General features: G+C 42.6%; 1 pseudogene; it reads right to left on the reverse strand.

The window, feature by feature from the left end:
• Positions 1–9,473: 9,473 nt before the first annotated feature.
• LOC103661318 lies at positions 9,474–24,883 on the reverse strand (annotated as a pseudogene).
• Positions 24,884–25,232: the final 349 nt, after the last annotated feature.

The raw sequence follows: 25,232 nt of genomic DNA on the forward strand, positions 1-25,232 counted from the left end.
AGGGTGCAAGATGCTGCACACATTTCTGGGAGGGGTTTCAAAGAAAGCAGCAGCACACTTCGTAGTACTATGAGAGGGTTATATTACATAGGAAGAGATGACACTGGCAAAATGTATCACCTGTAAACTTGTTACCTTGGCTCTCAACAAATCTATCTGAAGGAGATGAGAAGCAACCCTTACTAGAAGCCTGGAAGGGTGGGTTCTGAGGCCCTGCAGGATGAAATCAATGGAACATGGGATTCTGCAGCACCCTAGTGGGAGACAGGAAGGGGCAGGTAAATGGGGTGCCACTGGCGCTTGGACAGTTTTATTATCACTTTCAGGAATCAAAGATGCTCACCCTTGCGAAGGGTGAAATCTGATTGAAAGGATGCTTACCTTCATGTCAGGCACAGCCTGGCAAATATCCCACCTCTCCCAGTTATTTGTTCTGGGGCTTCAGAAAATTCACGTATATTCTCCGAGTTTCTATTCTTCAGCTGTGATTGAGGAACAGCAAAGCTTATCTCACCTCATAAGGACTTTATGATGTAATGTTTTTGAGATAATTCATCAAAGTTATTTAATAAGCAGCAACATTCCAGTTAATTTCTTTTCTCCTCAGAACAAGAGCAATTTAAGCTTTCCTATGAATTCTCCTATATCATTGCCTAAAATTTCAATATGATCAATTTTTAGAATAGAACAGAATAGACCTCACTCTTTTGGCCTTTTCCTCTAAGCCTAAATTATTATTTTTTTTTCTAGAAAGCTATACTATTTTTTTTTTTTTGGGAGATAGAGAGAGAGAGAGAGCAAGTGAGCCAGTGAGGGGGGGAGGGGCAGAGGGAGAAGGTGAGAGAGAATCTTAAGCAGGCTCCACACCCAACACCAAGCCCAACATGGGGCTCGATCTCACGACCCTGAGATCATGACCTGAGCTGAAATCAAGAGTAAGAGGCTTCACTGACTGAGCCACCCAGGTGCCCCAAATCTATACTATCTTCATGTACTTAACATAGTAAATGCATTATAAGATTTTGAAAAACAGAGAAAAATTCATGTAAAGTTGGATTAACTGCACACAACTAGCAACGTTTGTCTCCATTCCACCTCAATATTCATTGATATACATAAATGGTTTTTGAGCGCTTAATTATGGTTTATGTGTATACTTGTCTCTGAGTTTTTTACACTTAGTGTTATAGATTAAAAATCTTTCCAAGTGTCTTCTAATCATCACTTTTACATTTGTACAATATTTCATAAAAAGGCTAATGGTATAATTTAATAAAAATTCTCAAGATGCCATATATTTGATATTTTTGCTATTGCAAATAAATATCCGTTTAACATTAATATTTATAATAAAATTTCCTCTGGTGGGATTATGGCATCAAAACGGAAGGCTTATATAGCATGTGTTACACATCCCAAATTTCATGCCAAAAAGGTTTGCTCTGTTTTCACTCTCACTAGATATACCTGGATAATCAGGTTCTGACACCCTCACTGAGACACTTCTTTTCTAAAGATTAAATCAAATATTTGCAAAATATTTCAAGCTAAGTATAAAACGTAGTCACAGATGTTTTTCTTTTTCTGGCTGTGACATCCTAGTAATTTAAGATTTTCTTTATTTTTGTTTCTTTACCATCTAGACCATCGCTTGGCATATAGTGGGAGAATAACCTTTATTTTTAAATGAATTAATGATAAGCAATGAAAGGATGATATTGCTGAAATTCTAAAACAAAAACAAGTAACGCTTTTATGGATAAAACATGAATTCTGATGCAAAGGACAACAGAATTAAGAATTAACTTCCTGAATTACTTTTGACCATATAGTTTACATTTGCCTCTGTGAAAACCTCTCTGTGTATTTCGGAGTTTAAGAAAAGGACATATTCAGCTTTTGGTGAAGAAGATCATTTTATCTTCCAAAACTCTAATTTTAAAATAAAACACTGTCCTAACCTGTGTATGAGCACATATGCATGTGGTTAAAAATTTTACATGGATAAGAAGGGAAAACTAATGATTGTCTCTGAGTGCAGAAGGGGGCAAAAGGGGCTGGAGGCTCAGGGCTGGTAAATAAAGATTTATTTATTTTTATTATGTAACATGGAAGCAAATGGGGCAAGAGCGGTCTGTTGACTCTGGGCAGTAGATGAAGTATTTGTGACACTGCTGTCGGTGCGTATATCCTTGCCGAACAGGTAACAGGAAGAAGATACTGACACAGAACAACCACCGAATTGGCAGAGAAAGGATTTTCTGCTCCCCGCTCCCCTCCCCGGGTCCTCACTCTGCCAGCCTGGGTCTGCTCCCAATCCAGGGATTTTGTGTATCCCCAGCCCAGACTCATCACAGAATCATTGCCAAATTCTACCAGAATACATGATCCCGAAAACGCCCTGCACCTACCTTGCCGTCTGTCCGAGGTTGCTGGGGTTTTAAGTATAAAGCCGTCCTATCCTGGTTTGGGACCTTGTGCTTCATGTCTTTCAGGGAGTGGCCCCCCTGCCTTCTGCCCTGGAGAAGGATGGTTATGGCAGAACTGTTATTCTAGACGTGTTTATTTCCAACTTGGGCTTACATATAAGGGCAGTAGAGATAAGCTAGCCTTAATAGTATTGGAAGATAATCGACAATCTACCAAGCTCAGAAACAGATCTCTTAGCAGCTTCCTGAACTCTTCTGATGGTAAATATTCTATCGTATTTGGTTTCACTTGATTCTTTTATTTGGACTCCAACTCCCTGAATGACATTTATATTAATAATTCTGTTCTAGTCCTTGTGATGTTCTCAACACGCCCCTATCAACAAAAAAATAACTTCAAACCCTGGCTCCTTCCCTGCGCCACATACTTTTTCTCCTTGCTGACAGTTCACTTTTGAAAGGTGAAAATGTTTCTTTTCCCTTATCTCAAACATCAGAGAGGTAGAGTCAATGGCGCTCCAAATGTCTTCTTCCAGTCCTCACATGACACAAGGATCTGCTTATTATATGTATTTTAGAATTTTTTTTTTAAAGGAAGCTGAGGATTGATCCAAGCTCACACAAGCAGTAACTAGTCAAAACAGGTCTGTCAAAACCCGTGCCTGTTAATTTCAGCAAGCCTATAACCACCTGAGCCGTTTTGGGGGAGTCCCTGCAAGGTGCTGACCCTTCGTCAAGGCATGAACACATTGACTCGTTGTGTTGCTTTGTCACCATGGGTGTGAGGAGTTTCTGGGTGGTTTGGGCCAGCGTGTCAGCATTATTTATTGAAAACAGTGTGACTAGTGATTTGCACGTGGTTTCAGGGAGACCACAGAATGTGTGCTGTTGGGGCTGGTTACATAACATGCCCCCAGAACAAGCCAGGGGGAAGAAGTCCAACCACCACTACAATTTGGGGCTCCTTGGTCCTGAGGTATTCTGTTGGGATTCCCTATCAAAAACAGAACGTGCATTCCAGAGGAAAGGGGGAGGCAATTGGAACTCAAGCCTGGCATGATGGACCCCTGCTGCGAGGTGGTTTTTAGCTGGAACGTATATCCTTAGTTTAATGCTATTGTTGATAACCGTGTTCTATCTCTGCAATAGATCCTAAAGTCGTACGCAGAGTCCTATTGGGTCGTATGAGTCTTCTTTAGAAATTCAACCCTACCTGCTTCTGTTGGAACATTTGGCATCAGAATTGATATCGCACTGAAGACCCGGATTCATCTTTAACTAAAGATATTGCTAAGGATTTATTTGTAGGTAAAAAGGATGCTTTTGATAAAGGGGATGCCCAGGTGGTTACTGAACCACTGTGGCGGGAAGGAGCAGAGGCTTTAAAATCAGTTAGTGATCATAGAACTTCCTGGTATAATATGGAAACGGTAGAAACTTGATCTTAGGACCTAGCAAATTGGATGAGTAAGAAACTGCAAAAAAAAAAAAAAAAAAAAAAAAAAAAAAAGTGGCAAGTGAGCTAAAATTTCTTTTCAGCATTCCTACTTAGCCAAAACAAAAGTGAGCTTTTCCCTTTTTGGCCAGCAGGGGGAGTGCCAGCCAAAGGAACCTGGACGGCTGGCACTGGTAGACTGTCCCTCCATCTGTTGACAAGGCTCTTGAGAATTGAGTTTCAAAAGGATTAAGGGAGAGGTGCATCCTCTACACTCAAAAAGGGGCACGTGCTCTGCTCTCCCTCCTTTGCCTTATGATGATCAACGGCTACGGAAGCCGGAAGCCGTGGAAACACTGCGGAAGCTGGTGGCATCAGAATGGCCCCACAAAGACTGTGAGACAAGCTCCCAGGTGGGATGCCCCTTGGCTAGGTGATGACTGATACCGTGATAAAAGATGTCCCACCAGAATGGGCACCTGATTTGACTTTGTCGTTGTGACCTGAGGAAGATGGAAGATGGCAGTCCTGAGGCATATTTTTCTGTAGCTTTCTTTCCTTCTAGTGTTTTCTCTGGCTTTGGTATCGGGGTGATCCTGGCTAATGGAATGAGTTGAGAGTGCCCCCCCCTTTCTTTTGTGAAGAATTTGTCATGGATTATTATTTGGTCTTTAATTATCTGATAGATACATTCGTCAGTGAAACTATTTGGGTCTGAGCTTTTCTCGGTGGCAAAGTGTTTGAATATTATTTTGATGTTTTCACTTGTTATAGATACATTCATGTTTTCTAATTCTTCTTGGATCAGTTTTGGTAACTTATGTCTATTTAATAATTTCATTTATTTGTGTAAATTGCTGGCATAAAATTGTCCAGAATTATATTTAATGCCCTTCTACGGCTTTTAATTTTTGTGGAGCTGGTGGTGGTGCCCCCTCTTCCATGACTGATTTTGATAACGTGTGTCTTCTCTCTCATTTTCACTTGGTCTGTCCAGCTGAAAGTCGTCAATTTTGCTGGAATTTTCAAAGAACCAACTTTTGGTTTCATTGATTTTTCTTTATTATTTTCTGTTTTCTGTTCCTTGATTTTTTACTTTAGACTTAATTATTTCCTAATTTCTGCTTCCTTTGAATTTAGTTTTTGAATTTAGTTTTTTCTAGTTTGATAGGAGGGGGCTTAGGTTATTGATTTGAGACATTTTTGTTTCTGCTGTAAGTACTTAAAGCTATAACTTTTCTTCTAGGCCCAGCGTTAGCCACCTCCCATACATTCTGATATGTTTTCTTTTTTATTCAATTTAAAATATTTTCCAATTTCTTTTTTTGATTTCTTTGACCCAAGGTCAATTGAGAAGTGAGTGATTTAAATTTACAGTTATGTGGGGATTCTACAATGTCGTTCTGCTATTGATAACTCATTTAATTCTGTTCTGTTCAGAAAACTTACTTTATAGTATTTCAATCTTTCAAAATTTCCTGTCTTTTAAGTTCGAGCATGTGATTGGCATTTGTTTTCTGTTGCTGTAGAAAAAATACATGATTCCCAATTTCATGGCTTAACACAATCCAAATGGATTATCTCACAGCTTCCTTGGGTCCAGAGTTGAGCATGGCGGGATGGGGTTCTCCGCCCAGGGTCTCAAATGGCAAAAATCAAGTGTTGGCCAGAGCTGCTGTATCATCTGGGCATGCGGGCATCTTCCAAGCTCATTCAGGGTGCTGACAGAGTTTAGTTCCTAACGACACTGGGAATGAGGTCCCATCTTCTTGTTGGCTGTCAACCGGGGGCCTCTTGGAGGCCATTCACCGTTCACTGCCACATGACTCTAAGACGTGGCAGCGGCCCCATCATGGCCAACAGGAGTATGTCTCTGCTGCTTTGAATCTCTGATTTCCTCAGTCCCTGACGTCTAGACCCAGATTTAAGGGGCTTGTGTGATGAGGTCAGGGCTGCTCAGACAATCTCCCCTTGATTAACCCCAAATCAACTCCTAGTAATATTAGTTATACCTTCAAAAGTCCTTTTGCCATATAACATAATTCGGGGAGTGGTATTTCATGATATTCGTTAGTTTCACTCAAAACCCATTCACAAAATGGGTGGAGGATTTTAATAATATAATACATATTTATATATTATGATATTATATTAATATTATTATTTATTAGTATACATTTTATTTTGTTAGAATTTTTTTATAATAATATTTTTTTATTATGTTAGTCACCATACAATACATCTCTGGTTTTTTATGTAAAGTTCGATGATTCATTAGTTGCGTATAACACCCAGTGCACCATGCAATACGTGCTCTCCTTACTACCCATCACCTATGTATTCATCAGGTTAAGTAGGTTAATAGTGTTCAAGTCTTTCATTTTCTTCTTGATTTTCTGTCTAGTTTTTCTATCAGTGGTTGAGGATAAAATATTGAAACCCAATATTGCTGAATTCTCTTTTCAGTTCTATCAGTTTTTCTTCCTATATTTGAGGGGCTCTGCTGTTAAGTACACATTTATTTACACTTGTTTCTTCCTGCTCTGCTGACCCTTTTATCATTATAAAATATCCCTCTTTCTCTCTAATAATATCTCATATTGAAGTGTACTTTATTTCATATGAATTTAGCCATTTCAGCTCCTTTATGGTTATGCTTTGTGTCCTTTTGAAGATGCAAATAATAAATAATTTCTGAAAGATGCATTGTCCCCCCTCACTGATGACATGTGCAGACAAGTTTGTGGGTATGATTTCGTGCTATCAAATTAGCTGCCTGCAGGGAAATTCTCCAGGGATACTGAATTATTACACTGGCCTGCCTTTCTATTTATGTGGGGGGAAAGTGTTTCTTTTTATCACCACTGGATGTCAGGAGAGTCACTTGTGGCAGAAGCTCTGAAAAGGGCCATTACTGCTAAAATCTTCCTTTGCAGCAAAATAAAATTGCTGTCTAAGATTCTTCATTTAAAGCAGTATACAGACTCTCTCGAAGAAATGAAGGATTTGATGAGATTAATTGGTTTCTAAATCCCAGAGGTGGATTGAAATTAAAATTGGTTAGAGGATCAACTTGGTGTAGGGGAGCTGGGGGGGAGGTGACCGAAGAGAAAACACAACTCAAGGTAACTGAGCATCTTCTGTGTGCTGGATGTAATGGTAAGCACTTCATACATGTGTTTTCAATACGTCTCATATCTCCAGGTAGACGGCAGGCTCATCGCACGCACGCTAGAGGGGCACTGCTACTTAGCAGTTATGTTGAACCTATGATGAGAACTGACTTAGAGTGTTGCCGAAAGGGCTGGCCGCCTTTTCTGAGAAAGGAGTCAAAGCTAGGGGAGGCCCAGGAGGAGCTCCAGTACTAGACATTTTGCTGGTGAATCATGATGGAAGTGGTGGAGTGGCGTGGCGGGGATACAGTGGAGTCAACCAACTGTGTGTGGAAGGAGGGTGGCCCCATGTGGTTGACAGCCCCACTGGGAGTGTCCACTGGGGAGTTCTCAAAGGAAGGAGTCATTCTCTCACACACATGCACACGCACATTTATCCCCTACATTCTTTTCGGCAGAGAAGAGTGTTCTTGAGTCTGTGCTCAAATAGCACTTAGTGCCCTGTATGGTGCTTCTGTACCGTTACTGTCATCTGTTTTCCCCAATTGATTATGAATTCCCTGAAGCCAAGGAGTGTATCTTATTCACCTTTGTAACCCTGGCATCCAGCATAGTGTCTGGTACCCCCAAAGTGCCCATAAATGTTGAATATCCACAATAAGCAAATAAATAAGAAGAATGGTGTACCTGTGTGTGTAGGGAGGGAGGGAGAAGAAAGGGAGGAGACAAGGAGGAGAGAGTTTGAAGAAAGAGCTGAAAGCAAAAACCAACATTCTCCTCTCAGAAAGAAAAACCCAACGGGGAAACAGCATCAGATCTGACACAGGGAGTATGGCCTTGACATAGTGGGTCAGGACAGGGGAAACGTGAGAAAATCATTCCAGGAAATGCAGCTTATATAAAATAAGGAGAAGTCTTTCAGCACCAGCTTGTGTGTGTGTGTGTGTGTGTGTGTGTGTGTGTTTAGGAGAAGTCTTTCATCACCAGCTTGTGTGTGTGTGTGTGTGTGTGTTGTGTGTGTGTGTGTGTGTGTGTGTGTGTTGAGGCTTAACATTTACACCTGAACAAGTGTTCTTTCTTATTTTGAAATCAGGAAAAAATATGAACTGGCTGACTCCTAATAAATATTCTAGTTAGGCTTTGTTTGCTTGTTTTGTTTGAATAGCTGATGAGGAAGAAGGGAGTTCAAATTTAGGTTTATATCTATCACTGTTGACTTACTTTGTGTTTAAAAGGAAAAGTAAACAAATGAGTTTCCACAATTATGTAAGGATGATTTTGTGATATTTATAATAAGAAATATATATTTAGTCTTCCATCTAGTTCCTGGCACAAATCTGTGGAATTTCCTGAGTGATAGAGCAGTCAAGGTGTCTTTTTTTATGTTAATGAGTTGACTGACTTTGGGAAAGCCCTCAGGGAACCTAAGGATGGGTTGGGGAACCTTCCCAGGCAGAGGAACCAACCTTAGATTAGAGGATTGGCACTTTCAGTCCACCTGCCCCCCACCCCCCACGACATCTGGAAAGGAGAGAGGGCTAAAAACTGAGTCTAATCACCAATGGCTGATGGTTTAATCAATCGTGGGTATGTAACAAAGCCTCCATAAACCACCCAAAGGGTAGGATTGGGATAGCTTCTTGGTAAACCCAGGGAGATTCCGGGACAGTGGTGCTCCAAACTCCTTCCCAATCCTTGCCCTCTGTTTCTCTTCCTTATGGCTCTTCTACAGTTATATCCTTTTATAATAAACTGGTAATCCAGGAAATGAAATGTTTCTCTGAGTTCTGTGAGCCACTCTTAAGAAAGTAATTGAACCAAAGAGGAGGTCTTGAGAACTTCCATCTGTAACCACTGAGCCCTTCAGCTGTGTGGGTTGTGATGTTATTTATCTCCAGGTAGATAGATAGTGTCAGTACCGAGTTGATGGCTTGGTGGTGTGGAAAAAACACACATAATAGTAATGAAATACGGATTTATGTTGAAGCCAATTACTTACACAGCTGCTGACACTTAATCGTGGGGGGCATGTCTGCATGTTGTAATGAGAATAATCATGTGATGCAACACTAGTGTCTACGATGAAAGAGTCTGAACACCACCATTACTCGGTTGACTCCTGTTTGCAATGAAGGAGGACAAGAAAGAGTTGTCTCTCAGAGTCCATAGTCTCTCATGCTTCACTCCCCCCTATGATTATCCCCCTTTCTTTATCCCTTTCTTCTCCTACTGATCTTCCTAGTTCTTATGTTCCATAGATGAGAGAAACCATATGATAATTGTCTTTCTCTGCTTGACTTATCTGAGGACTTCAGAGGGGAGGGGGTAGGGGAATGGGATAGGCTGGTGATGGGTAGTAAGGAGGGCATGTATTGCATGGTGCACTGGGTGTTATATGCAACTAATGAGTCATTGAACTTTACATCAAAAACCAGGGATGTACTGTATGGTGACTAACATAATATAATAAAAAAAATATTAAAAAAAAAAAAGAAAGAAAGAGTTGTCTCCTTTACTTCACCATGACCTCTGAATCACACAATTCTGTCTAGTTTCTTGGGACATGTCTATCTGGCAGTCTAGGCAGTGGTAATGTACACATCTGCACCTTGCCTGATGGCAAATCAAGAGACCCCCCATTGAACACATATATTCCATAACAAGAAAACAAAGATATATTATTTTCAATGTTCATAATATAAAAGCCTACTTTTCAGAGAATTCAAACTTGCTTTCTTGAGTTGAATCTTTTTGGTTGGTTTTTATACAGCATCATAAAACCAAATTTCTGATGAATATTTCCCTAAGCAGGCAGTAGTTCTTCGTTTCCAGGGTCAGAAAATGCCTTTGCAGGTATGGTGGATTTATTCTTGTAACTCTGAGGCAAGAAAAGGACACTCTAAAAGAAACAAAATATGTTAGTTCTTCATATGCTTGTTCTTCATATGTTAGTTCTTCAGACATCACTCAGGTTCAGGTTCACACACACATACACACACACACACATATGGCATGGATATATATATATATATATATATCGATATCGTTTCCTCCATCTTTGTGTGTGTGTGTGTATATATACATACATATATACACACACACACACACACATTGCTTACAAGATGAATAGTATGTCATTAAGTTCTTTACATAAGTGTGGCTCCTTAGCTCAATATTCATTCTGCTTTCTTTAATACAGTTTTGGATAAATCAAGGTTTTGTAATCCAGTGAAATGAAGCCATAAATCCATGAGGGTGGTAGGGTGCTGTCCCGTGGACTTTGAAACAACTATTTTTTAAAACTATCTTTTAAGTGATAAAAGAATTTTGAGATCATAGGAAGGCAAAACCAGAGCATAGGACATTTATGAATCGAGTCATGTTTGCAAATGGCCTTGACCAAGTCAAGGTGGTTAGAGAGACTAGGGCTGTGGTAGAAAGTGTTCCTGTCTGGAAAGGACACAAACCAATTCTGGGCACCTGGGCGCAAACGCATACGCAATGCTGGGCAAGCCACCTAAGTTCCAGGTTTCTGCATTTACAAAATAGAAAGATTGAACCAGTCGATTTTTCAGGTTCAACCATCCCATTTAGTCAATCCTCAGCCGGTCAGCTACTCAATTGCCATCTGCTTTCCTCATCTGTCTTCCACCCCCATCAAGCCGTCTCCCATGTGTATCCTGTGACCTACACCTGCCGACCCATAGGCGACTCTTGCTGACATCACTCAACACAGCCCAGACCCGGAGATATACCTGGCAGACTCAGGGAGGCCAGCCAGCACACTCACCCCAGCAAAGTCGGACTGAGCCTCTTTCCACCAAACTGCAGCAGCGAGCAAGGCCAGACAGAACTCCAGCACTGTGCAAATCAGCATCACAGACAGAGTTCCCTGAAATTCAGGAAAGACAAGGTTGGCGGTGCTTGAGTCAACTGACGCCCTCATGCCTGTTCAGTGTTGACCACCTCAACCATCGGAAGGACATCCGCAGCAGGAGAACAGTGCTCCTTGCTAGCCTGCAGCTGGCTTCATTTGCTTATTTACTGCCTTGAGAGGGGGGGTGAGCAAAACCACATCAGCTACACATAACCCGCCTTGTGCATTGTTTCTGAATGTCGCTGAAACATAGCGACATCCGATTACACTGTTCACTCAGTGAGGGACACAATAATGTCCAGGACTGACACAGGACAACCTCCATTCTGGCCTCACCTCTACCACTTAGTAGCTGTGTGAGCCGGAAGTCTCCACACTTACCAAATGTACACAGTGATACTTCCTTCTCAGACACACCTGAGAATCAGTGAGGTTTTGACCTCATTGGTGCAAGCCCTTTGTAAAATTCAACATGAACACCCCCTCTGGATGGGCTTTCTTAGCCTTTCTTGATGTCCATAAGAGTTAGAAAGAAAAATCAAGGCAATAAACGTAGCATAAACAGAGCTGCCTCCGTTGCTAACAACCCACACCAGCTCGAAAAAGATACGACGCCCAAAGACTAGGTTCTACCATTTCTGTCCTTAGGCATCCTTCATGCAGACCTGGCAACCTGATGGAACAGGAGAGAAAATGTGATTGCACAAACCTCTAGTCTCTTTACGTACAGTTCAAGAGGAAATACAATTTGTTTACATTAATTAGAAACTGTCCCAGCAAGCATGCGCAGTATAATCCCTTTGCGTATAAAGCAAAATTATCCCTCATGAATGCATATTTATTCCTTCCACAAATCCCTCCCAGCTTCTCTCCAGAATTTTTCCCAACATGGGGCTTCCTCCCCCATGTGTTGGTTTATGCCAATTACTATCAACCTCATTTGCATGTGCCTTTTCTCATTATAATATCATGAACCTGCAGAGAAGTGCGGGGCGCCAGGTCCACAAGGAGAGGGGTGCAAAAAGGCAAGAGAAACAAAAGATAAAATGAATTTATGGGACTTCATCAAGATTAAAAGTTTCTGCACAGCCAAGGAAACAGTCAGAAAAACTAAAAGGCAGCCCACGGAATGGGAGAAGATATTTGCAAATGACACTACAGATAAAGGACTGGTATCCAAGATCTACAAAGAACTTCTCAAACTCAATACACGAGAAACAAATAAACAAATCAAAAAATGGGCAGAAGATATGAACAGACACTTTTCCAATGAAGACATACAAATGGCTAACAGACACATGAAAAAATGTTCAAAATCATTAGCCATCAAGGAAATTCAAATCAAAACCACACTGAGATACCACCTTACGCCAGTTAGAATGGCAAAAATAGACAAGGCAAGAAACAACAATTGTTGGAGAGGATGTGGAGAAAGGGGATCCCTCCTACATTGTTGGTGGGAATGCAAGTTGGTACAGCCATTCTGGAAGACAGTGTGGAGGTCCCTTAAAAGGTTAAAAATTGAGCTACCCTATGATCCAGCCATTGCACTACTGGGTGTTTACCCCAAAGATACAGACGTAGTGAAGAGAAGGGCCATATGCACCCCAATGTTTATAGCAGCAATGTCCACAATAGCTAAATCGTGGAAGGAGCCGAGATGCCCTTCAACAGATGACTGGATTAAGAAGTTGTGGTCCATATATACAATGGAATATTACTCAGCTATCAGAAAGAACGAGTTCTCAACATTTGCTACAACATGGACGGCACTGGAGGAGATAATGCTAAGTGAAATAAGTCAAGCAGAGAAAGACAACTATCATATGATTTCTCTCATCTATGGAACATAAGAACTAGGATGATCGGTAGGGGAAGAAAGGGATAAAGAAAGGGGGGTAATCAGAAGGGGGAATGAAACATGAGAGACTATGGACTATGAGAAACAAACTGAGGACTTCAGAGGGGAGGAGGGTGGGGGAATGGGATAAGCTGGGGATGGGTAGTAAGGAGGGCACGTATTGCATGGTGCACTGGGTGTTATACACAACTAATGAATCATCGAGCCTTACATCGAAAACCGGGGATGTACTGTATGGTGACTAACATAATATAATAAAAAATCATTATTAATAAAAAAATTAAAAAAAAAAAAAAAGGAGAGGGGTGCAAGCGCGTGCTTGACCAACTCCGTTAGCATCTGGCCATCTTCCAACTGTGGACTTGATGTAACTCACTTTCGTGACTGTGGGACACCAGACACTGCACAGCCTCTTTCTTCTCATGCTGCCCGTGTCTTTCCCGGGGCTTTCTAAACACACACATGCACTTTGATGCTCCAACTGAAGACATTATGTCTAGGAGCCAAACTTCGTTGCTTTCTTCCCCAATAATGGCAACCGTAATCAGTTCCCATTCTCCATCTTCCTACATCTCTTATTTCCCAATTTAAGAAATCCCACCCTGGCAAGTTACCACAAACAACAACGATGCTACCTTCTCCCCTGATAAATCCTGTTCATCACTGTGCTCCCTGCAAGGAGGAGAAGCCCTCACCTCTGAGGCCATGTTTCCTTCTCTCTGCTTCTCAGTGCTGGGCCCAGTGTCCACTCAGACTGAGTTTACACCCCAGCACACATACTTTCCAGGTTTCTTGACCACTTGGGTCTTCCTGCTGTCTCTCCCTTTCTTAATTTACCATTCCATGTGCCAAGATTTTTGGTTGAACAAACTCCTATTTCATCCTCTAACAACACAATTATTTTGATTATTAAGAAACTCTATCAACATTAAGTTTTCATTTTTCATCATCAACTTGATTTGACATTTGCTCTTCCATTTCATCTCACTGGTATGTAACCCCAGAGCCTAGCCACTTTATCTCAGGCAAGCAGTCCCCTCCCATTCGCATGGCCCTGGCCTTCCCCCAGATACCCAAACCAGAAAGAATTAGACAGATCTTCAAAAGAAGGATTAACGAAAGGCAAGGATTTCAGAACCTTCCAGAGATTGGAAAACCTGTCTAAAAATACTTACAGCTAGAGTGGTTTTGGCTATGAAACAGTCTTCCTTAACATATGGGTGCATATAAGGGATATAAAAATGTTGTAGAGGTACTTTGTCCTCTTTGTTCAAGTCGCACTTCCAAAAGGCAGGATCCAAAGCAGCCAGGTTGACAGAGAGGAGAATAAAACCCACGAGAGCACACAGAGAGCTCAGAATGTTTGCAGCCACGCCGCTCCGAGCCTAAAAGACAAAGGCTGAGTTAGAATCACTGTTGATGAGCAACACATGCCTCTTATCCCTCTTTGCCAAGGCAGTGCAAAAATTTATTTTATCTGTGTCTGTCAGGGGACCTAGCATCGGTAGACTTCAACCAGGATGTCTCCCCAGTACTTAGCAACATCTCTGAACCTAGAAGGTAAATCTTGGCCAAGTGAATGAATATATGAAATATTTCTCCCTAGGCAGGAATTCAGTCGGTGGCAGAGACTATTGCTCTTCTACATTCTTGATTCAGGACTGAGAGTAGGGCTCCATGAGGCCGTGCCTGCAGAATGCCCATATGCAGCAGATATGATTTCTCTCTCCCTCGACTCATTCAGAAACCCCTTGAGGAAGCCATCAGCCACTCAGAGGAAGCAGATGAAGCAAGCTACTCTTCCTTACACATGACCCACTTAAATGCACACACACTCCCAAAGATGAGTGTGGGAACATAGTCCTCAGGCTTAGGTGAGCCCTGCAGTGGACAGGTTCTGATGGTCATGGGCAGAGCTCCATAGGAATGAGCATAGCCGGAGTTCTAGCCCCAGCCCCAAGGACGGTGTAACACGTTAGCAGCAGGGTGAGGAACAAGATCAGATTCGATGTTAGGACCTGAGGTCCCAGTGGTAGCTTTGCCTGAGACCCTCTCCATTTTCTGGAGTGCTCAGTTCCCTAATTTCACTTCCCTCTATGGGTTTCATTTCTACATTTATAAGGTGAGTAAGGGGAATCAACAAAAAGATCTCAAAATCTGTTCTCTTCTCCAATTCACGGAAGGGGAATTGATCTAGATTATCCTGAAAGCTCTATTTATGGGTAAGTGTAGTCCAGGGCAGACCAAATAGCCATAAATTAAAATATTATATAATCCCATCCAGGTTGCTCCCCTTTGTTAGGGCGCTCAGCAGTAGGAGCTGGGGCACGGTAGAGAATAGGCAGTGTATTTTTCTCCTCCTAACCACAGTTTCCCAAAACAATGACTATAAAGTGTATGATCCTGGGCCTTCTGATAGCCAGCAAGACTCATGATTTCCAGAAGATACATTTCTTAGAATGATTTGTTTGTTCTGAGGACAGCTTTCTTCCCCAACCTCCAAAAGGGCAGGTAGAATGTGTGACCACAGTAGAATTCCCTACAGGATGGATGACTCTGGTGAGCCTGAGCTAAACCCTATATCCTTGAATTTACTGCCCTATTCACTCTGGTATTGTTCTTCTCTGGGTAAGAGCCCCAAAAGCCTCCTCGAGAATCTAGAAATATGTTCTTGTATTGTGCTAGCAATGTGGTTGTCACTAGTCCCATGGCCTACTTATATTTAAAGTAAAACAAAAGTAAAATTTCAAATTCAGTTTCTCAATATCACTAGCACATTTCAACTATCAGTTGCAACCTGTGACCACCAGCCTGGGCGCGTGACTAACTGCGTCTCTATCGTCACAGGAAGTTCTTACGACAGCACCGATCTAGCAGTTTGAGATTAGGTGAGGTTCCAAGTTGATCAATCTCTAAATTTGATGGAAAAAGAGATAGATTGACATTGTCCTTGAGCACTCTCTAATTTCTTTCAGGAAATATTTGTAAGCGAGCTTCCAAATTACATTTTTGTGCTACTGTGATATATGGCATTCTCACCCATGACCCCCAACATCAAACTACTTGAGGGATCTAGGATTGAGTGAAGACTTAGTGAACATTCACAGATTAGAAATCTTCTCCTTATCACACAGGTTTCCTCTCCCTGCCACTCCCAAATCTGGTTTTCCTAGAAGAGTTAAATGCAGGCAAATTTGTTTTCTTAGCCAATACCAAATGACAAATGACAACTTGTAGGACCTGAGAGTTCATACTCAAATCCAGAAAAGTAAATTTTACATCACATAGATAAAAGAATGAGAGCTAGGTCACATTTTGACTGTGTTTCCTCAAGGGTTTGGACAGATGGGTTTACACAGTGAATCCACAACAAATAGACATCTTTATAACGCTGTCACCTTCTTTGTTGTTGAAGATCTAAATCTGAAGGCCAGTTACCATGTGAAGGGCATTATAAGAAGGCAGTCTTTTTCTAGAATAGATTCCTGGACACTGACCCAGGCATAATTTGACACACTGAATGAAGAGTGATTTAGGGTACAGTGGTTGGAGGAGTGTGCAGTGGACAGGAATACTGAAGAGCCAGGCTCAATTCCTGACTCTGCCAAATATCTGCTCTGGAACTTAGTTTCCAACTCTGCAAGGTAGAGAGATTGACCTTGAAGAGTTCTCCTTCAATTTCCATGCATTGTGGTTTTGATTCTCATACTCACCAAAGTTAGTTGACTTTTTTCTCCATGATGACAGATAGAATTCCAGAAATGACAAACTACTCAGAAAGGAGAGACAATGGTGAGGTCAGTTTCTAAGTGTACAGGTGAAGTACAATGTCATGATCATGGTGTTTATGGAAAACTCCTATGAAAACAGTCCTGAAAACCATTGACCAACAACGTTAAGACCCAATAATTACACAGATATGACTTTTGTTCCCCAGAGTATTCAGAAAAGCATGAACATAGGCAGCTATAAGTAGGAATCTATCCTAGGAAACAAAATGAGGGCCTTAAGGGCAGGGAAATAATGTGTACAGAAGAAAATGTTGGAGTTAGACATTACGTAGAGGAAAACATGAAAGCAATGGTATGGAAAAAGAAAAGAGTGGGGGCAGTTAACATATATGGGAGGACGGAGACACACATTTTAAGTTGGTGGCGTCCGCTAGGTGGGAGTGGCGCGCTGTGATCAGAGAGAAGACAAGGCTGGACACAACGAATCATTAAGGCTGTGTTCCTGAAGTCAAAGCTACTATTTTACAATATTCATAACCTAATAGATTTGGGACAATGAAGTAATAGGAAATCCTTTCACAATGGGAAAAAAGGGGGACAAAACAGGGAGAAGAGAAGAGTTGTAGATCCCACAGCCCCAGCATTAAGTACTTCAGGTCTACCTAAATAAATCCTGGGTCTTCAAAACTGGACAAGGTGCCTCTACCAATGTGAGCTGTGCTTCTTGACTGGCTCTCAAAGAGTAGAGTATGGAAAGATGAAGGAAGAAGTGACTTTGCAGCAGAGGAACCTGACCACTTCCACCTCAGCCTCAGGGTCAAGGTTAACGTCATCAGAGACAAATCGTGTTGATAGCATATGCCCTTGATAGGATATCTCACCTCTGTCCCTTCCACCGGAAAATCCATCACAATTAGTCTGAACATGAGAAACAAATATAACCCAAATTTAAGAACATGCTAAAATTCAAAAAATCCTGGCCAGTGCTACTCCGGATACCAACATCCTCAAGGACAAGTCTGAGAAAGTGTAGAGAAGCCGAGGAGATACAAGTTTAAATGTAATGTAGTCTCTTTGATGGGCTCTTGGAACAGATAACAGGGACAACTTGTGGCATCCTCAGATATTACTTTCCCACCTTACCCGCCAGCCCCCCCTTCCCTGCCCCACCATCCTCCTAAGGATCTCTACTCACACTCAAGGCTCCTACGAATGGATAAGCAGCCTTCAACAGGATGGAAAACATCGGGGTATATTGTGGAGAGGAGGGAACAGATACCAAAATAATCCCCCAACTCAACACCATTGCCCCACACAGGATCTGGATGGTCTGTTGGAAGAAGAAAGGAGATGGAGGACCTGGTGGTTCAGTCATGAAGTGTCTGCCTTCAGCTCAGGTCATGATCCCGGAGTCCTAGGATTGAGCGTCATATCAGGATCCCTGCTCAGCGGGGGGTCTGCTTTCTCCCTCTGCTCCTCACCCTGCTTGTGTGCTTTCTCTCTCACAAATAAATACATAAAACCTTTAAAAAATATATCAGCATTTGGAAAGGCAAGACATCTGAATCTTTCCCAGGGTGCTCGCACATGATCACTCTCTGAAGGACCCCAGCAAGGACACAGACATTGAAAAGCTCTGCAGTGAGAACTCTGCAAAGATGTTTGGAGGAGCTGCTGTGCCAGCGGACAACTACTGTCTCGGGACACCGGGCAAGTGCTCAGCAAGTCTTCAGGCATCTCTGCCTCTCCCCCCTTGCTTGCTCACATGGTGCTGGGTCCCAGCTCCGTGCAAGACTGTTTCCCCCTGGCTCTCTGATTCTGTTGCTACTCACTCTCCTTCTACTTCTTATGGGAACAGGGGGCATCTGAAAGCCCTCACACTGTCTTTGCCCTGGTGGTGTGGACATGCCTCCTTATACCCCCCAGACCCTGCTGAACACAACAGAGAGTCTGGCCCTCTGGCCAGCTCCTTGCCCCCTCCAGTCCATGTTCCTATAGTGGAGGATCTTGGCTTCCAAGTGGCCAGTTTTCCTCCTTCACGTCTACCTCAGACAGTTATGGCTCTGTTAACATTTACCAAGCCAACGTTTTCCAAGCATTATGTCCCATGAGCCTCATAGTAATCCACAGGATTGTATATTTGAGGCAAGACAATCGCTCCCAGCAGGTTCTGCAAACTTAGATCATATCGTGTAGAGACAATTCCAGGAGACAGAGCTCTATAGTGCCCTCCCTGTTCTAGATATATCCTCCCCCTCCTCCCTTCATTCCGTAGAGCTTCGTTAATAAATCTTGCATGAGAGGAGAAAAACCACCAAAAGGCAAATATCTCTGTTCTCAAAAGGGAAGGAGAAAAAGGGGAAGGAGGTTAATTCTTCCTACATTTGTGGTGACGGGAAAATTCCTTTCAAAACATCAGTCAGATTATTAAACACGCAGCAGAAACAGGAAAAAATGTACCTAAGATGGAATTATTTACCATTACATTTGTAGTAAATATACAGATGTACAGCTTTTTGTATGCCTATTATTCCTCAATAAAGTGTTTTATTAAAAAATAAAATGTTGAGAAGTGTGCTACTGCAAAATACAGAAACATCAACAAAGTCACTTGCTCAGATTCAGAATAGGAGAAATACAGTTTTCATATCATCTTACGTTTGTGGGAAGGTTCAGATGGCTCCAGGGGGCTCCCTTTGGTCTTCCCATCAACCTGAATTTCCTTGGCAAAACTTAAGAGCCTCCATACTACGATGTGGTCCCAAGACTTCAGTTCTTTCCTGCGCCTCGTCATCCCAGTCCAGCAAGGTCTGAATCGGACTTACCCCAAGAACTTTGATCTCTGCCTTTAGACGTTTCTAGGCTGTCTTGCTCTGGTTGGTGGGTTTGGGTGTCTCTGTTTGGGGAAGTTGATGCCATTTGGTGTCAGAACTACATGGTCTGATTGGCCATGGGTTGTGATATGATGGTGCCACCAACACTGGAAGAGAAAATAAATTCAGCTCTTAAAAAGTGTAGAGTCTCAAGGCTCCCACACTGGGAGCCAGTGATTTTCCCATTAGTCCTGACTTGACCTATCTCCTTTCAGGAAGGAAACGATCACGTGGAGCTGTGAAACCACAAAAATTTGGATCATGAATTTTTTTTGCATAGCGTTTGGCACAGTCCATTCATTATAGATAAGAGACGCTTCACAGGAAGCAGCAGCACCAATCGTGAGATTCAACATCCAGAGGCAAAGGGTCACAAAAACTTGCAATATGTAGGAATCTCTTTCCTCTACTTCTACCCACAACAACTCAATTGCCAACATTCAGGGAATTCACCCTCAAACTTCCCTACCAGTCGTGAGATGCAGGAAGGGTTCTCTTTGTCAACGTTTTCCTACTCAGGTTCTGCACATCTCAACTAACTGCTCATTTTTTTAGTCCAATAATAATACTTATTAGGGTTAATCCTACGTGTTCTTTTTTTTTTTTTTTTTAAAGAATTTATGTATTTATTTGACAGAAAGAGACAGTGAGAGAGGGAACACAAGCAAGGGGAGTGTGAGAGGGAGAAGCACCTTTCCCGCGGAGCAGGGAGCCTGATGTGGGGCTCAATCCCAGGACCCTGGGATCATGACCTGAGCCGAAGGCAGATGCTTAATGGCTGAGCCACCCAGGCGCCCCTAATCCAAGTTTTTTTTTTCATATTTTACTGGACATTATACTGTAGTGCCTTTTTTTTTATTTTTTAAACTAAGCCCTACACCCAATATTGGACTTGAACTCATGACCCTGAGATCAAGAGTCACATGTTCTACTGACTGAGCCAGCCAGCCACCCCACCCTATAGCACCTTTAATCTTACAACAACCCTGTATGTTACTTAGTTCTTTAGTTAGCAAAACCATGTCGTAGTTAGGGAAACTCAGAAAGAAAAAGTTTATTACGAATGGAAATAATACCCACTTTGCATACATGCATGGCAAAGAGTTAATGCTGAAGAAATATTTGCAGTTATGATGATTACTCAGGCACCTTCACACAACTGGGCAGCTGTAGAACCAGGGCTGGACCCCACTCTCTCTGGGTCTGGAGCCTTTGCACAATGCATTAGAGCATGCGACCTCTTCGTCCATCCCACCTAGCCTCAGCTCCTGTGCCTGCGTTGATTCTGTGTGGAGAAGCAGCAGCACGCAGAAGCATGAGAATGGGACCTGGAGTCATGAAACCCAGGTTCAAGCCCGGGACCTCCACTTGCCTGCCTCAAGGACCTGTGATGTTAGCGGTATTGGAGGTAATAGTGGCCAGCTGAGCTGGATCTCTTGGGGGCACCATTCTCAGCCCAGGGACTGTCCGGTGTGCACAGGGCCCAAGAACATCCGAAGAGGTACGACTGTGCTCCCATTAAACACATGACCTCAGGTAAGGGATTCATCAAGATCACACAGCAAACAGCAGAAAGAGTTCAACCAGATACTCCTTCCCTCTGCTCCCTCCATTTCCAAAATACTCTGGTGCCCCTCACGTTATTTCCAGGAGCCACCAATCAAATGTCCTCTCTCAGGGAGGCACAGCAGGAGAGTGAGACGTTGAAAACAATCTCTCAGCACTGCCTACCTGTCTCGTGGATCAGCCCCGTGGTTCCAGCTGAGCGCTCACACACTCCCAGGAGACTGTAACTCTGGGTTCTCACACCGTCCTGTAGAATTTTCTACTTGTCTTTATCTTTTGAAAGCCACCAGCCCTTCCTTAGGCCAGAGTTTACAGCCACACGGGACGTGACCCTTACAGATGAGATTTGTGAAATGTGCCTGCACTTCCTTTTTCCCCAAACTCCTAGCAGTTTGATTCAGAAAAGTCACAAGGAGAACCACCTACTGGCTGGGAGAACGTGGGATTCCTGGAGCTCTATGTGTGCACTGCCACCCCAATATTCACTAGCTCTGTTATTGGACAAGTCTGTGTTCTTCTCTGTGACTCAGTTTCCAAATCTCTTCAATATGGAAATAATATCAACGCTGATTTATTATAAAGTTTAGAGAAAATGTTTCTAGAAGGCCTTTACTGCTTCCAAGGACCATTCCATAATATGCGACTAGTCATAGTAGCATTGACTGTAATAGAGAAATTGATAAATAATAGTACTCAATAATATATATCTAACCATGGTCTGACTATACTGCTTTCAAGGAGCAATATTTCAATAATAGGTAGCTAATAATAGTAATAATATAGAAAGAAATTTTTTTGTTACTCATGTATATTTTTCTTTTTTCCAGTTCCCTGGGCCCCGGACAGGCTGAACCAACCCCTTAGCACCACTGCCTAGGAGCTGGCTGCTGCACAATTGCCTTTCTTCTCTGGCCTCTCTCTCTAGCAATAGATCGCTGTCCCCGGACAGGTTGGACAGCTCTAGGAAGTGGTGAAACCAGCTGGGGGTGTAGTTGGGTAAGGACATGCACGAATATCGCGGACTCACATCTGGGACAGTTTTGTGAAACAGAGGGGCCCTGTGCCTCCTCAAGCCCTCAGGTGGGTGTTCTTTGGAAGCCGACTTGCATACACCAGATGAAGTAGCAGCACCAGAGCCAGTCACATAAGCTGAACACTCTATCCCACAAGCTTCCTCCTGCCTTTGGGAGTGCCAGAAGGAACCTGGGAACACAGTGTGACCATCATCGTCACCTCAGGGTTCCGTGGGTTCTGCACTTAACTCCATACTTCAAAGAAAAGAATTAAGAAACACCATTAAGGTTGGCTTAGTTCCCAGGACCAGTTGGCACAGATTACTAAATGCAATTCTCTTTTCTTAAATTCTTGAGATGTGTCTGAGGGGGAACGGACTCTCCCAGAAGCTGTGGAAGAGCTTCAGAAGAACCTCTATCGTCTCGTTCCTGGGCTTCTGTGCCTCTTCTTCTTTCCCAAGGTGCATACTGGCATTTTCCCATCATGCCCTGTGCCCTTATCACCATCCCAGCAGCCAGTAAAATAGTGGGGTACAGCTCTCTCCTGGGCTTTGACAAAGAAGGAGCCCAGCCCCATAAGGGACAACCACAAACTCTTTCCCTTGAGTGGAATGTGCTAAAAACCAATTTTTTAAATAATATTTTTAATTATATTATGTTAGTCACCATACAGTACAATTAAATCTATCAAGCGCACTCTACACTCTGTCTTCTCTTATAGTATTACAGCTTTAAATGATTCCTGAGGAATTATAGGATCGCAAGAGACCCACACTAGTAAGGTGCTTGGTACAGAACTGTACAGACTAGTAGCCCAAAAAGGATCTATCAGCGGTCTTCCCTCAACACCCACCCCACCCAAACTCCCAATTCCAATCTCCCTCCCTGCTTCTCACCCACTCTGCATCCTCCTCCTTCTTTTCCTTTTCTTTTGGGCTTCAGTAATATCTGAACAAGAGGCTCCACTCTCTGTGCTCTCACCTTAGGTCCACCCCAGCTTGACCATCTCTTGTTTCCAGAGTCTGAACTCTGCCAGCCCAACCTGGAGGGAAAGGGAAAGGAATGAAAGAGCAGTAACACTGAGGTTAATAATTTGGGACAGTGCTTCTCTGAAGAAGCTCTAATGACATTCTGATTTGCATAATTGTTTTTATTGCAGGGCAGGGGTCCTGTCCTGTGCCCTGCAGGACGTTTAACAGGATCTCTGGCCCCTACTCACTAGATGCCAGAAACACTGCCCACCCCAGATGTGATGTCACCAGATATTGCCAAATGTCCCCTGATGGAGAGGGGACAAAATCTCCTCATTGAGAACTATTGAGCTAGAAGCAAAATGTTTTTCTGTGACTTCTGTGTAAAGGCAAGCATGCAAGAAATAAATGATTATTGTTTTTTAACTCATTAATTTCTTTAGTTTTTTTTTAATTGTGGTAAAAAAACACATAAAATTTATCACGTTAGCCATTTTAAAGTACACAGTTCAGTAGTGTTACATATGTTCACATTATTGTGCCACAGTTCTCTAGAACGCTGCTCTTTGTGAAACTGCAGCCCTACACCAATTGAGTGACAATTCCCTTTCTCCACCCTCAGCCCCTGGCAACCATCGATCTGGCTCTGCTTCTAACTGTGACTACCTTTAGACACCTCACAACCATAGAATCATACCTCTTTGTCCTTCTGACTGGCGATTTCACATAGCATAATGTTCTCCAGTTTCATCCACATTGTAGCAAGTGATAGGATCCCCTTCTTGTGGAAGGCTGAATAGTATTCCATTGTCTGCATATGCCACTTTTGGTTTATTCATTCCTCTGCTGATGGGTATTTGGGCTGTGTCCCTGGCTGTTGTGAATAATGCAGTCATAAACGTGAGTGTGGAATCTTTTCGAGATAAGCTAATTCATAGCTCTCCTTTTCCTTAGGGTCAGTTTCTAAAGATTTATTTTGGTTTGTTGGGCTCATGTGTTTCTCTCTCCTTGGGATCTTTTGTTTTAGATTTTGTCTAAAAAATAGCACCCTCCAGCTTTCCATCCTGCCATGCATGAACCTAGAGCCTGTCATCAAGGCTGGTAGATCTTAACCTTCCACCTTTTCTGGGGATTGTCTGTCTCTGGGCATGTGTGTGTAAACCTCCCAGTTAAAGAGGTCTGCCTGCTTCTTCTGCACCATGCTCTTTCTTCCCTGCATCCATGTGAGACCATGGTCACACTGGAGCTGTGACAAGCCACAGTGCTTGCTTTGTTCTGAGCAACCCCCAGTCTCACATCCAAACTGTGCCAGTTTCCCTCAGCACTCCAAATCCGTGAGACAGATACCGATCCCTCTGGTGCCCCCTCAAGAATCCAGAAGGCTGGACACATGCTCTGTGCCTCCACTCCTCTTTCCCTCCTGAGGAAAAAGCTGGAGTTGGGAGTTTTCTCCCAATCATATCACACTCTGCCAGAGCGGATAAAGTATCAAACGTTTTTCCCATCCACTTAGATACACTCCTTCTGCCTTTGTGCTTGCCTAGGTGCTGTGACTTCTTAACTGTTCCAGAGGGCTCAAGCGCAATTCTGTCCATATATTGTTAATTGGTGTCTCCATGTGAGAATGGGAGCTTGGGGCTTCCTATTTCACCATCTTTGCTGGTGTCGCTCAAGTTAATTTCGTGATAAGATCTTTTCTGTCTGCTGAGAGGTGGAAAGTCTCCCTTCTACTCAGGTAGAACCTGCAAAGCAGGTGTTTAAGAGTGATAGAGAGTTAGATTGGGGAGTAATTTTGTGTCTATTTCTCAAAGCAGGTCATTGTTCCAAGGATCCACTTGAAAAGTAGAAAGCCCAAACTCTTTGGACCCAAAACAATCACCTGGGTCTTCATTGTTTTAGCCAGGTTCCATCTGCTTCTTAGCTTTTGTCACTGATCCCCTGCCCCCTCTCTTCTCAGAACCACAGGAATCTTCTTCAAGTCACCAGAGACATCTGTTATTCTCTTAATTGTCATGATTACTCCTTCCATTCCATATCCCCTCTTGTTCCTAAACAGAAGGAACTCTTCTCTTTCTGACGCACTTATCATAACTTCTTTAGTGGTATCTGATTCTTTGGACTTCTGGAAAACAAAAGCTATAAACTAGTAGGCAAAATCTCCTTTTCCTTCCTCCATTTATATATTCCTGTACTTCCCCCACCATTTCCTCACTCCCCAGTTAATAGTTTATCTTAAGGAAAAAGCTAAGAAAGTCCTAAAATGCTTGGACTGAGAAAGAAAAAGACAAATAGTGTCTTGCAAGAATTTTAGTCTTGCTCACAGTCTGTGGATAAATTGCTGTTGGGCAATAGGAAGTCTGAAA

This window comes from Ursus maritimus, unplaced genomic scaffold, assembly GCF_017311325.1.
Source record: "Ursus maritimus isolate PB19 unplaced genomic scaffold, ASM1731132v1 scaffold_23, whole genome shotgun sequence".
Taxonomy (NCBI): domain Eukaryota; kingdom Metazoa; phylum Chordata; class Mammalia; order Carnivora; family Ursidae; genus Ursus; species Ursus maritimus.